This window comes from Carcharhinus amblyrhynchos, chromosome 4 (assembly GCF_965287045.1).
Source record: "Carcharhinus amblyrhynchos chromosome 4, sCarAmb.v2.hapA, whole genome shotgun sequence".
NCBI classification, from domain to species: Eukaryota; Metazoa; Chordata; class Chondrichthyes; order Carcharhiniformes; family Carcharhinidae; genus Carcharhinus; species Carcharhinus amblyrhynchos.
Genome location: NC_137327.1, coordinates 30,762,589 through 30,776,403, shown reverse-complemented (window position 1 = coordinate 30,776,403; position 13,815 = coordinate 30,762,589). Strand labels below are relative to the sequence as shown.

At 42.4% G+C, this 13,815-nt stretch overlaps 1 protein-coding gene and 1 pseudogene across 4 annotated transcripts in view; both read left to right on the top strand.

Moving 5' to 3' along the window:
- The window catches only part of znf536 (zinc finger protein 536), a 495,485-nt gene that overhangs the window by 5,142 nt on the left and 476,528 nt on the right, over positions 1-13,815 (top strand). For all 4 annotated transcript variants that reach the window (XM_080186926.1, XM_080186925.1, XM_080186928.1 and 1 more), the window contains exon 2: positions 8,186-8,302. The gene's annotated coding sequence lies outside the window, so the exon portion shown is untranslated. The remainder of the gene's footprint in view (positions 1-8,185; positions 8,303-13,815) is intronic.
- The window catches only part of LOC145342109 (uncharacterized), a 62,701-nt pseudogene that overhangs the window by 28,803 nt on the left and 20,083 nt on the right, over positions 1-13,815 (top strand).

The window sequence follows — 13,815 nt, the reverse complement described above, 5'->3', positions numbered from 1 at the left end:
TCCACCTGTTCTCTATATCCCTCTTCCCCTTTTTTATTGGAAATATCTATGTCTCCCTCTTGAAACCATATAAGGTAGCAGACTAATATGGTTGACAATTTCTCAGATGTAATATCCTTTCAAACCTTGGGTCTAAAAAGAATGCGTACTTTTCCAAATTTGTGACAGCCGAACCATTATTCTTAGAGATATTGATTGACTTGATCTGTAATAACAATGCTGCACTTATTGCATTTGCACATAACTTAATGGTCTATTGTGACCACTTGGCCTACTCGCTTCCATTCACCCTCAGCTTTTGCCCACATAGTAAATTGACAGTTGGTTTGGCTATCAAGTACAGCATCAGCAGGAGAAAACACAGCAACAGTGATTTCAAGTCAGGATGCGCAGCACTTTACTGACAGCGATGGCAATTGCAAAAGTTGTGGAAATTCCACTGGTCATTTGTTCATTCTTTCACATACAGTTCAGCAATTTGTAGCAAGAATTTAATTCCTAACTGTTATGTCCTTTGGAAAATTGCCTAGCAACTCAGTCTGCTACCTTATATGGTTTTTTTTATAATAATACTCCATATTATGTTCCTTCAATGTGGAGATGAACTTCACAATAAATTAAGCATAGTGTCTTATCTCAGCATTTCACTAGAAAAGCAATCTTTCGGGTATGTTTCTTAAATTATTTCATGCTTTACATTACACAATCTAGATCTTCAGCATCGCCACCCTGTGATTAATTTTCGCTATGAGCATTACAGTATGTATGGCATAACTTATGAGACCAAGGCAATTGCACAAATTCCATCAATTCTGTGGTTGGCATTAATGAGTGCCAGCAGTAATTGTATCAACTCAAATAATAATTGCCGCTGAACATTCTGTGGTGATAGTAGTACAAATAAAGCATGCTTTTCTCTACAATAAAAATAACAACTTATATTTATATAGTGCCTTTAAGGTAATAAAATATCCCAAGGTGCTTCACAAGAACTTAAAAAAGCAAATCTAGACACCAGGCCATGTAAGGTGATGTTGGGTGAAAATGGGTAAAATCTTGACGCACGGTTGACATCCTGTAACAATTCAATATCTTCATGTTGGCTGTTACCCATGGACCATCGTGTATCTACTTAATAGTTTTCTGACAAGAGAGTGAGAGTGCGTGGGAATTGGGTTATATAATGACCATTGGCCTCTTGGACTTTGGTTAAAATCCAACTTCAGCTGATGCATGAAAATCTTTCCTGTCTTTTAAGATAGCTGTGTAAAATGGGTTTGAGAAATCACCATCTATTTCCTGAAGGACATTGGGCCACAGTACCACACTCTCCAGAATGTGGCATAGATTGACTATGGCTTGGGTCAGATGGCCTGCCGTTCAATATGAGGTCCCGTTGTCCCGACAGTAACAAAAATTTATTGCTGAGCAAAATAAATAAGAAAGTTCAGGCCTGAGGACATTTGGAACTTGAAATGGAAGTTGTTCTGACAAAAAGCACAAAGAAAGAGTTCATTAAAATATGATTGTAATAGAATGAAATTCCATTGTTTAAGGGAATTTCACATTTTTGAGAAGATATATGAAATGAAAACCCAAACATTGTTTAAAAAAGTGACTCTATAGGAAGTTGCTAAATGTTACATTTATTCCACTAAAAGTAAAGATTTATAAAACATAGGACTTTACCAGTTGTGATGTCTGGGATCACCCCCACTTCAGCAATAAATACAACTTTAAACAATTTGCTGTACAAATAGGTTATGCATTCACTTTATGTAAATTTAAACTTCTATTGTTCCATCTGCACTTAGAATCTGCTACTGCTTTGTGCATAATAAATGCTCCTGGCATTAATACTAACACTGATACTGATATATTGTCTTTCAAGCATTTGGCCAGAAGTCCAGGCTTGGTTGTCATTTGAACCCTTTTCCTATATGGAATGTATTTTATGAATTCTTGGGTGGATTGTGGAGGTTGGGGAGGGAGGAAACATTACTGGAGAAAATTTTCCAACTCTATGAGCTAGCCTTTTATGGAAACTGGTAGAGTTCAGTGTGCGGATGAAACATGCAAAAGTCCTCAATCTTGACTGCCAGCCCTTTTACCTGAAACAGCATAGTATGGGGCATTAGAAAGGGCTGGAAGGTTATAAAATGCTCAATGATAGTAAAAAGGAGATAGCGTAAGCCCTGACAAAACCGGACAAAACTTCTTCCTGAGTCCATGGTTGTTCAGCTTCTCACATGATTTTATTTTGATCGCAATCCCTTTTTATACTCTCACTATTCATTAAAGTATAACACACTTGATTCTGTCCTTTGTTAGCCTTCTCTTTGGGGCTCAGCCTTCCATTATTTGTGAGAATTTTCTCCTCAGCCAGTTCACTGTCTTCTACTTGATATCTATTTGATGTGGTTGGGGAAGATGTATTCTGCTTTGAATAGCGGTAGAGTGTGTATACATAAGTCATGGTGTAGGAGAAGTTTTGGATTCTTTTCTAATCCTTTATAAGACCAATCTGACTTGATAAAGAGCCATCTGTGACTTCTGTGTCTTCTTAGTAGAAATAGAGTAAAACTTGAACTTTGTTTCTTTCAAACATTGAAATAAAGGAATATAATGGCTCCATTGTGGAATGTGCCCCATCCTTGAAGATTCTTACCCATGCTGCTTGGCACAGATAAAGTCATCAAATAGTTTAATCAAAAATATATGCAAGTCATAGTGGCTTTTATTGCATTTGGTAAATCCACCAGATATTCTTAGAGGTTAGCAATGGAAAGTTTACTTACTGATGCCTTGGAACGGAAGTTAGTGACACAAACATAGTGCAAAACCAAGACATGATCAGTTAAAATGTCATTGTTATTCCGATGCTGATCAGAATAAACTACATTTTTCAATAGCGAATTGTTGTCTCCACTTCAGAGAATAAGAAAGGACAAGTTCAAAAATAACTTGCCTTTGTACAGCATCAGTAACATAGGAAAAGGTCCAAAGATAATTCAGAGGATTAGAATCAGATAGAAACTGACACCAAACCAAAGATGAAGATATTAAGATGGGTGACTAAACAGTTGCTTAAAGTATAGGGTTTTAATGAGATTCTTAAAGAAAAAGAGAAATGATTTGAGAGACCACATCTAGATTACTGTGTACATTATTGGTTTCTTCATTTAAGGAAAGATGTGAATGCATTAGAAGCTGTTCAGAGAGACTAATGTCAGGAAAGGGTGGGTTGTCTTATGAGGAAAGATTAGAGAGGATTAGGAAGGAGTAAGAGGTGACTCATTTGTAACCTTTAAGATGCTGAGGGGTCTTGACGTGGAGAGGATGTTCCCTCTTGTTGGAGAATCTAGAAATAGGGATCAACATTTTAAAATATGGGGCGGAATTCTCCCCAAAAAATTTGAAGTGTCGAATTTGTGTGAAAACTGGAATAATTCACACTGGTTTTTTCAATGGGAGTTCAGAGAAGAGTCTCCCATACTCTATGCACTGCAGAGGCCAGCAGTGTGAATACCATTAAATCTCAGAGAGGGGACCTATTCACACTGGAAAGGCTGAAATCAGTGCACTGAGTGGGCTACTGCACATGTGCTGATCTGTCAGCGCTGAGGTCAGCGCATGTGTCGTAGCCCCACACTGATGGCCTCCTGATTGCTGGTCAGTGATTCCTGCAACATCAGCTCTCTGCACCCCCATGCCCAGTTGCTGGCCCCCTGACCATTCCCGGGCCCAGCCCCGACACCCCTCCACTTGGCCTGCAGTGATCTCCAGCACCCCCCCCCCCCCCCGATATTAACCCATCCCCTGCAGTCCTTAACATTCCCCCCACTGAATGCTGACCACCTACACCCCCCCCCCCCACCCCCACCAGCAGGCTAACCAGCCCCCTGGCTGATCACCTTCCCCCACCCCCACCCCACAGCCAGCCTCGGTCGCTGGCCTCTCTCCTTCCCCCACCAATCTTGACTACAGAGCGGCAGCAGGACCTCCCACCCTACTGATTGCCCCCTGAGACCCCACCCCATCAGGCCCTGCTCCCTTGGCATTGACCTACACCCAGTGAACAGTGCCAAAGTGCTGCTGGGTATTAGTACTTTGCCCCTTTGGCAACATCAGAGGGTCCAGGCTGGCACTGCCAAGGTGCCAATGTGAAAGGGGCACCACCCACTTGCCACCGACCCTTTGTGGGACCCCGATTGTCCCCATTACTCCAATGGGGTCGGGCCACTAGCTCCCTGAAAGTGGGGAGGTAGTGTAATCCCCATTGGAGTGAAATATTCCTAGTAAGAACATAAGAAATAGGAGCAGGAGTAGGCCATCTAGCCCTTCGAGCCTGCCCCACCATTCAATAAGATCATGGCTGATCTGAAGTGGCTCAGTTCCACTTTCCTGCTTTCTCCCCATAACCCTTAATTCCCTTGCCTACCAAAAACCTATCTACCCGCGTCTTAAATATATTTAGCAAGGCAGCCTCCACCACTTCAACGGGCAGAGAGTTCCAGAGATTCACCACCCTTTGAGTGAAGAAGTTCCTCCTCAACTCCGTTCTAAACCACCCCCCCCCCCCCTTTATCTTGAGGCTGTGCCCTCTGGTCCTGCTGTCCTTTCTGAGTGGGAAGGAAATCTCTACCTCTACCCTATCCATCCCTTTCATTATCTTATACGTCTCTATAAGATCCCCCCTCATCCTTCTAAACTCCAACGAGTACAGACCCAGTCTGTTTAGCCTCTCTTCATAGTCCAACCCCCTCAGGGTGGGAAATGTTAGTGGGCCCGGAGACTTCAAGCCCCAGGCCAGGTAATCATACTCAAATAATATTGAAATGACTATTAAAAGGTCTGTGCATCTGCCTGTCAATTTCCGGTGCAGAGCAGACGCCGCTGGAAATCTGGCACTGGGAGACGCAGGCAGGATGCGAACGCTTACACGAACCGTGCAAATCAGCTGCCATGGGAATCTTCTGGTCCGGTGTGCTGATGGGAGAATCGTGGCCAATGACTTGCTTATTTAATACAGAAATGAGCAGAAACATTTTCTTTCAGAGGGCTGTGAGTCTCTAAAACTCTCTCCTGCGAAAGGCAGTGCAAGGAGAACCTTTGAATATTTTTAAGGCATAGATTTTTCATTAACAAAAGGGAGGGGGTGGGTGTTAAAGATTACTGGGGATGGAAGGAATGTGGGCTTGAGGTTACAATCAGATCAGCCATGATTTCATTGAATGGTGACACAGGCTCGAGGGTCTGATGCTCCTGCTCCTAATTTATATGTTCATATGATGCACCAGAGAGATTTAGGGAGGGAATTCTCTAAACGATGACGTGTTACCTGTGGCAGGGTGAAAGCAGTGGCTGAAACACAGGGGATCAAATATGAAATATTACAGAGCTCTTAGTGGGCAGTAGGTCAGAGAAAGTTGCATTGATAGAGAGGGGTGCAGCCATGAAGGGATTGAACATGAGCATGAGCATTTTAAAATCAAAGCATTGGTGAATCAGAAGCTGATATAGGTCAGAGAGCACAGGGATAAATAACAACTGGAACTTATGCCTCAGGATTTATGCAGCAGAGTTTTGGATAAACTCCCGTTTTGGAGAATGGAAAATGGGAGCCCAGCTCAGACAACATTGGAGTTGTTGAGTTTGAGGGAAATGAAAGCATGGGTGAGCACATCTTGCAGATGAGACAGGGCTGGAGATCACAATGGTCTAGATGATAGTGGTCTTTGTGTTGGTGGCTACGTGAGGTTGGAAGCACAGGTCAGGGTCCAATAGCATGTTGCAGTTCTGAATGGTTCAGCCTGGGATAATGACCAGTAAAGGGAGTGGAATGGAAGTGAAATACCATTAATGGATGTATGGCTCCTCAATAATAATGGTGACTCTGATGTTTGTAAACGCTTCTTACTTTGTACTGCTCCACTCATGCATCTAATGTTGTGGTCTCCATTAAGAAGTGATGAACGCTGAGCTACATTGTGCATAAAAACTAATCTTGCTCCATATCAGTAAGATTACATGTCATAAAGAAATGATGAGTGCTTATATGTTATCATGCAAAGTTGAGCTGTTCTTGGATAATTTTTGTGGTATCATCTACTTTTCACAACCTAGGCTCCAATGTCAAAGAAGCTATGTTGTTCTGAGGTTAAGAAATGTCCCTTGCTGCTACCCGTGGATTTGCTGTTCCATTCTGTGAATCCACAGAATGTTCTATCAGCCCCTTCCCCTCTGACTGTGTCCCTCAGAATGTTCCATAAACTCCTTCCCCTCTGACCTGTGAACCCACAGAACGTTCTTCACCCAGAGGGTGGTGAATGTGTGGAATTCACTACCACAGAATGTAGTTGAGGCCAAAACTTTATCTTATTTCAAGGAGAAAGTGGATATAGCTGTTGAGGCTAAAGGAATCAATGGATATGGAGGGAGGGGGGGGAATCGGGATATTGAATTTGATGATCAGCCATAACCAAAATGAATGGCAGAGGAGGCACGACGGGCTGAATGGCCTACTCCTGCTTCTAGTTTCTATGTTTCTATGTTCCATAACCCCTTTCCCTCTGATCTGTGAACCCACAGACAGTTACATCAGTTCCTCACACTTTAGTCTATGCCCCTCACACATCTACAATACAAACTCCTTCTATCCTCCTGTGAAACGCAGCAATGGAATGGCTGGCCTTCTACTGTCCCTTTGCAACACGTGGAGCTTTCACTTGTCAACGACTTTATGGCCCATGATCCATATTTGCCACTCACTTAATCTAAAAGCTGCGTGCATCCCATTCAGCATCATGAAAATGAATGTTAGCAGCATACTCACCTATCAATATTGGCTTCCCACTGTGTTGATGCAGTTTTGCTGCTTTGCTGCCTTCCCAGTAGCCATTTAATTTAGCCACCAGTTTCTGCCATCCGGAATCCTCTTCACCCAATTCTATGGCCCTTCCTGCCATGAAATACAGGGGGGGCTTGCACTCAATTCTACCCATAGTAACATAAAAGTATGCTCGTTTGGCAATAAGTACAATTGCAACTATTATGCTGCAAAAAATTGATGCAAATTTAGGCACTTGTTGATTATTTTTGCCATTCAAGTATTATCCATTTTGCAAAATATGAATTTGCGTAAAGCATGAATAAGTGCGTTTGCAATTAAAAATAAACTGTAGCCTCTAAAACAAATCTTTTTAGATATAAAGAATGAGCTTGCTTTTACATTAGTACCTTACTGCATCCTGAAAACATCCAAACACACTTCACACCCAGTTAATTACATCTGAAGTATGTTCCCTGTTGTTTTGCAAATGACTGTGGTCGTCAATTTGTGCACAGCACGATCCCACAAACTTCAAATGAGATGACTGATTAGTTAATCTATTTTTGATTGAGGGGTGAATGTTTGCCATGAAACCAAAAGATTTTCTTGCTCTTCTTCACAGAGTTTAAGTACTTGCACAGCTATTACGACAGAAAATAGTGTCTTTAACAATACTGCAGTCACTCAGTACTGCATTGAAGTGTCAAGTAGATTGTGTGCTCAAGTCTTAGATGGGTGACACAATGACACAGTTGGGATCAAGGCTCAATTCCGGCCTTGGATGACTATCTGTGGAGTTTGCACATTCTCCCTGTTTCTATGTGGGTTTCCTCTGGGTGTGCTGACTCCTTCCACAGATCAAAGATGTACAGATTAGTTGGATTAGTCATGCCAAACTGTCCCTTAGTGTCCCAAAATATATAGGTTAGATGGGTTAGCCACAGTAAATGTGAGGGGTTACATGGATAGGGTGGAGGAAAGGGTTTTGGTGTGTTACTCTGTTAAAGAGAGTCAGTGCAGACTCGATGGGCTGAATGGTCTCCTTCTGCACTGTAGGAATTCTATGGGCTTGAACATACAAACTTTCACTGAGAGGGAATAGCGCAAGCAGCACACTGTAACTTTTATTTTGCCACCTGCCAGTTATGCTGCAATCTGTATGATGATACTGTGATAACTGATACATGTGTGTAAATGAAATCATTCATTCAATTAATTTCGTTGGTGAAATTATGACTGGTTCAATTTTGCACAATGTTGTCCCTGGTCAGTGAATTGAACTATTGAATTACCAAGTGCATTTATTTTGAAATATTCTTCTCCCTATTCTCTGCCATTTTTCTTCCATTGCAGATTACTTGCTATGACACACCACCATCGAGTTGTGGGAAGATCCAGGATTTGAATCTTGGCATGATCGGTGTCAGAACTATCCTACGATTGGCTGGCAAGACACAGAATTCGGCAACGGTGAGGCGGCTGATGCCATTTTTAACATCAATGCATTTACTGTAAAATCTTCAATGGAATAGGTGTGGTCATATATAATACTTGTGTGCATTAATGACATTTCTTGTACTGGAGATGCAGGCATGGATGGGGATGGGTGTAATCATTAATAGTCAATAACATGCCCCTTAGCTGATGATTTGTCCTCACTTTTGTCATCCTTACTATCAGTGCCACTTGCTGAATTCTTCCGCTTGCCGATGCCTTGAGGGTGGAAAAAATTGTAAGTCAAATATGCATTTGGGGCTGAATGCTTTATGAGATCTCAAATTGGGTTAAGAAGAGGGAGACAAGGTCCTCTTTCTCTCACGTATGCTAATCCTGGTGTGCGATCCTCATTTGAAGTCTGATTGTCATCTGCAATTTCAAGAAAAGCAATTACATTGTTGAAGAGGCTGCATAGCTCTGGTCATTATTCAGGGGTCAATGACCCAGGATTTAAACACAAGTGACACCACTGCCAAATATGCTGAATTTTCAGTCTTGAGGAGTTGAAGAGTTTTTAACCATAAAACATACAATGTAAGCACAGCTGGCAGAATGTAGCTGGATTTAAACCCGAGAGCATATTCGCAAAATGAATGTCTTGCTATTCCACTTCAGTACATTGGAAATGAGCTTGAAGTTGGGCAAGTTTACCAAGTTTGCCAAGTTTAATCAAATTACGTGAGTGTAAGAAAGCAGATGCCTTGGTAAAAATTGAGGCAAGTTTGTGCTGCATGTCACTTTTGACACATGCTTTGAAAAAGAATATCACTTCAAGTGACACCGATTTGGATTTAGCAAACATTTCAATGTATTGCAAAAATGGCTCAGTCTCAAGCTTTTGGCAGTTTCTCCTTTTAAAACCTCACAACGGCATTGCATAGTTACTTATACTTAAACAGATGAAATATGAAGCTTTACTTTAAAGTCAAGAACTTTATGATGTTTAGCACCTGTTTGTGGGTGCTGTTATGCCTCCATTGTATGGAAGGGATGCCACGCCCTTGATGTCCAGCTGATATGCCACCAAATGCAGGAAATTATGCAAGTCAATGCCCAGTATCCTAGAAGCAGTCATGATGCCTTCACTCTGCAGCAGTACGAAGTACCAGTTGTATTTAAGCCACCAGATCAAACTGGAGGGTGGCGACTGGTAAGGAGATATCACTAATGACATGATTCATGACTCTGGTGCACAAGCCATGCACAAGTGAGCAGCATGCATTTAGCAAAACCATACAAGATGTGATCAGACAGACCATTGGAGATTTAAGAAACACTTCTAATACCTGGACCACTCTGGAGGAATGCTACAGTACTCAGCAGAGCACGTGTCAGGCTTTGGCATGGTTTGTTGCATGCTCTACAACCTTGCCATCATGAAGAAGCAGCCCTTACCACTAGCTGTATGGCAGCCAGCTGAGCAGGATGAAAGGAAGCAGATGATAACCTAGATAGCCCTTTCTGGCTGAGCTGTCTGTGGTCAATTCATTTGATTGTGGCATCAGTGAACACAACTTCAATTTCTCATGTATCAACAATCACTCATCTTACCTTCCCTTTGTTGGTGACTTTCACAATGGCCTCTTTACCAGTAATGAAATAAAAGGGACCACAACATAAATTTCAAATCAACGAATAAATAAAACACCGTCTTATTGCATATAGAAGTCAACAAATCACTTTTGTGCATTCCCATAGCACCTGTCTGCCAAGTGCCTTTGCCTGTCCTAGAGCTCCAATGCAGCACTATATGGCAGCTGCAGCATGGCTGGTGGAAGTCTACGAACTTTCAGAAAGGGAGACTGCAGATATCCTGGCAGCATGATTCTGAACAGTCGTGACCTCAGATGTAAATACAAAAAGGCTGGATAAACTCAGCAAATCCAGCAGCATTCGTGAAGAGAGAAACAGAGTTAATGTTACAAGTCCACACGATTCTTCTTCAGAAGTGGCAGAAATGTAATGGATTATGTAGTTGATCTCAGATAGCTTGGTATCAGACTACACCACCTCAGCATAGGTGTTTCAGTCTAGACTGGCTGGTTGAAAAACAGCTAAGATACTCACAAAATGACGGTGGTGGGAAGATGAGTGCTGTCATTCTGAAAGAGGATAGCAGTGTCACAGTCTACAATGCCTCGTCAATGGGACGGTACCTCAACAGTTGTGCAGATATGTTGGATGACAGGTTATTGAGCTGTTGTAATACCATGCAAGTCTCTTTGAATACTGGTATCTGCCGCAAAGATGGTAGCATTCTGAGTTTGTGTGGCAGCAATTTGAACTTGCATGTCATAGGACATAGAATCCTACAGTGCAGAAGGAGGCCATCTGGCCCATCAAGTCTGTACTGACAACAATTTCACCCAGGTCCTATCCCCACAACCCCATGCATTTACCCAAACTGGTCCTCTTAACACTAAGGGGTAATTTGGCATGACCAACCCCTAACCTGCACATCTTTGGACTGTGGGGGAAAATCGGAACACCTTGAGAAAACCCATGCAGACACAGCAAGAATGTGTAAACTCCACACAGACAGTGGCCCAAGCCAGGAATTGAACCCGGGTCCCGGTGCTGTGAGGCAGCACTGTGCCACTGTGCTGCTGTGCTTCAGCCTAAGCTTCCACTGCAGCACCCCAAGATTGGGTAACTTCTGCTTGTGGTGGAAGCTGATACATCGGCCATCAGGTGCTGCTTTATGGAGGAGTCTGCAAGTGTTTCCATGGAATTGACCACCATTTCCATGCTGGAGTGGGTGGCCTTCAAACCTGTGATATTTTAAAGCTGAATTCCACCATGTTCATTGACATTGAGTGCAAACTTTTAGCCCACTAATGCACCAAGTATTTTAATGTGCATTCCCTTCAGCTTTCTTCTTTATACTAACCCATCAAAGTCCTCCTCAGAGTTCTCTTTGGCAGCACTCTTGTGCAACTTTACCCTTCTACTCCTGCCCTTGTTCTACCAACAGTCTACCACATGCTGATCCTGTCTTTAGGCTCTGGTTTAAAATGTGTGACAGTGTCAATATTGGTTGGATGTGACTAAGAGAATGAACGATGATATTCCTTCATCACCACTGTCTGATTTCTCTTCCACCTCCTTTTTCCATCACCACTTCACATCAGTGGTAGGGAAATTATTGGAGAAAATTCAGAAGGAGAGAATTAATGTCTACTTGGAAAGGCAGTGGTTAATTGGGGATAGTCAACTTGGCTTTGTCAGGGGAAGGTCATGCCTAACAAATTTGTTAGAATTTTTTGGAAGTGTGATTGTGTGAGGATGAGGAAAGTTAAGCTGATTTAGTTTATATCGACTTTAGAAAGGTTTTGACAAGGTCCCACATGGGAGACTGACTGAGAAAGTTAAAGTACATGGAATTCAGGGAGACTTGGTGAGATGGATAAGAAACTGGCTTAGTAATAGGACAGAAAGGGCAGTGGTAGAAGACTGTTCCAGTGACTGAAAGCCAGTGTTCAGTGATGTACCATGAAGATGAATACTGGGATCCTTATAGTTTGTTATGTATGTAAACAATATAGACTGTAATGTGGGGGAATTGTTAAGCAAATTTGCAAGAGTGTTAGGGTGGGCTAATAGTTAAGAAGATGATCGTACGTTATAGGAAGATATAGATGGGTTGGTCAGATGGGCAGAGCTGTGGCAGAATGTATTTAACCCAAATCAATGAGAGGTGATACACTTTGGAAGAAGAAAAAAGATGAAGGAATAGTCAATAAATGGCAGGACACTGGGAAGCTCAGAGGAACAGATGGATCTTGGGGTACTTATTCACAGATCCCTGAAGTCAGCAGAGCATATATTTAGGACAGCTAAGAAGACAAAAAATGGGACACTTGCATTTATCAGTTGCGGCATAATGGGTAAGAGCAAGAAGGTAATGATGGAGTTGTACAGAGCTTTGGTTAGGCCAAGATGGCATAATATGTGTAGTTCTGATCACTTCACTACAGGAAGGATATGATAGCACTAAAGTGGGTATAGAGGAGATTCACCAGGATTTTGCCTGGGATGGAACATCTGAGCTATAAGGAGAGTCTGGATAAGCTTGGATTATTTCTTGAGGTGGGGGGAGGACATTATTGAGGTGTATAAGATAATCAGGGGTATGGACCGGGTGAGTAGGGAGCAGCTGTTCCCCCTGGTTGAGGGGTCAATCACGAGGGGGCATATTTTTAGGGTGAGGGACAGGTGATTCACTGAGGATTTGAGAAAATAACTTTTCATTCAGAGGGTTGTGGGAATCTGCAATGCACTGCTTGGGAAGGTTGGAAACCTTGCAACTTTTAAAAATATTTAGATGAGCACTTGAAATATCACATCCTTCAAGGATATGGGACAAGTACAGGGAAATTGGTATTAGGTTGCCTTTAGTGGTAGTGATTGCTGATGCAGACTCGATGGGCTGAAGGGCCTTTTCTGCGCTGTATGACTGTATGACTCTATGACTATGACTGCCTGGTCAAGTATCTGAAGAGAGAAAGGCTCAAGGGCATGGTTGTAGTAAGGGAAGGTTGTAGTTGCTGCTTGTAAATCGGAAGAGACTGTGACACGGGGAGGAGGAAACAGGAAAGATTAGGTGTAACATACAGTCACCCTTGATGGTTTCAGATCTGCCATGACCTCTGTCAATTCCAGTCCAGTGTTGGCAAGCACTGTCTCTTCCATGGGGATAAAAAGGTACAGCCATCTCTGTCCCCCAAAAGTTAGGTGCAACTGCCTCCAGTTCAATGCCACCTTGTCCTCCAAGGGAGAGGAAAGTTTTTGCAGTGAATGTGGTGTAATATGTTTCGGTGATGGACTGTCATGATGATTAACTTTCAGGCTGGGCAAGCTGTGAGATGTGGCTGTGAAGTTTACAGCAGCGTACAGTGGGTGAGAGTGAAGTAAAGCTCTGAATGTTAGATATAAGTCATAATTGAGATTTTTGGTAGGTAAGTGGTGGAAGTGTAGCACAATGAACAATGTATAAGGCTCATGATGCAATTGGTAGGATTATGACATTTATGAAGTTGCATTCACTGATCTTGACCACTCGTATGAGATCATTGAAGTTCTTGCAGTAGTTACTGCATCCAGGCTAGATTCTTCATATTGACAAACATAGGAATCTGCCCTCACCGGAGTTTGTCTGGAGAGCCAGTCAGCCTCTACGGTCCGGATGACATCTCTCCTGCTCTGCATCTCATTTACCCAGGCCTGCAGTGAGCTTTGGAAAATCTTAGTTCCTGCTCTTTGCCATGTTATGCGATTCTAAAGCAAAAAGGTGACAGAATTCAGTTTGCACACATGCATCTTCTCAATTTCTGGGTAATCCAATGAGTAGTGTCAATTCTGCTGAAGGAGTAACCAGTGACCAGGTCAATCTTCATTTCCACCAGAGATTGGCTACATTTTGGTAAGTGGCTTATAAAGGATAGAACATTTAAAGCAAATGGTTAGGAATGATAATCATAGCAATT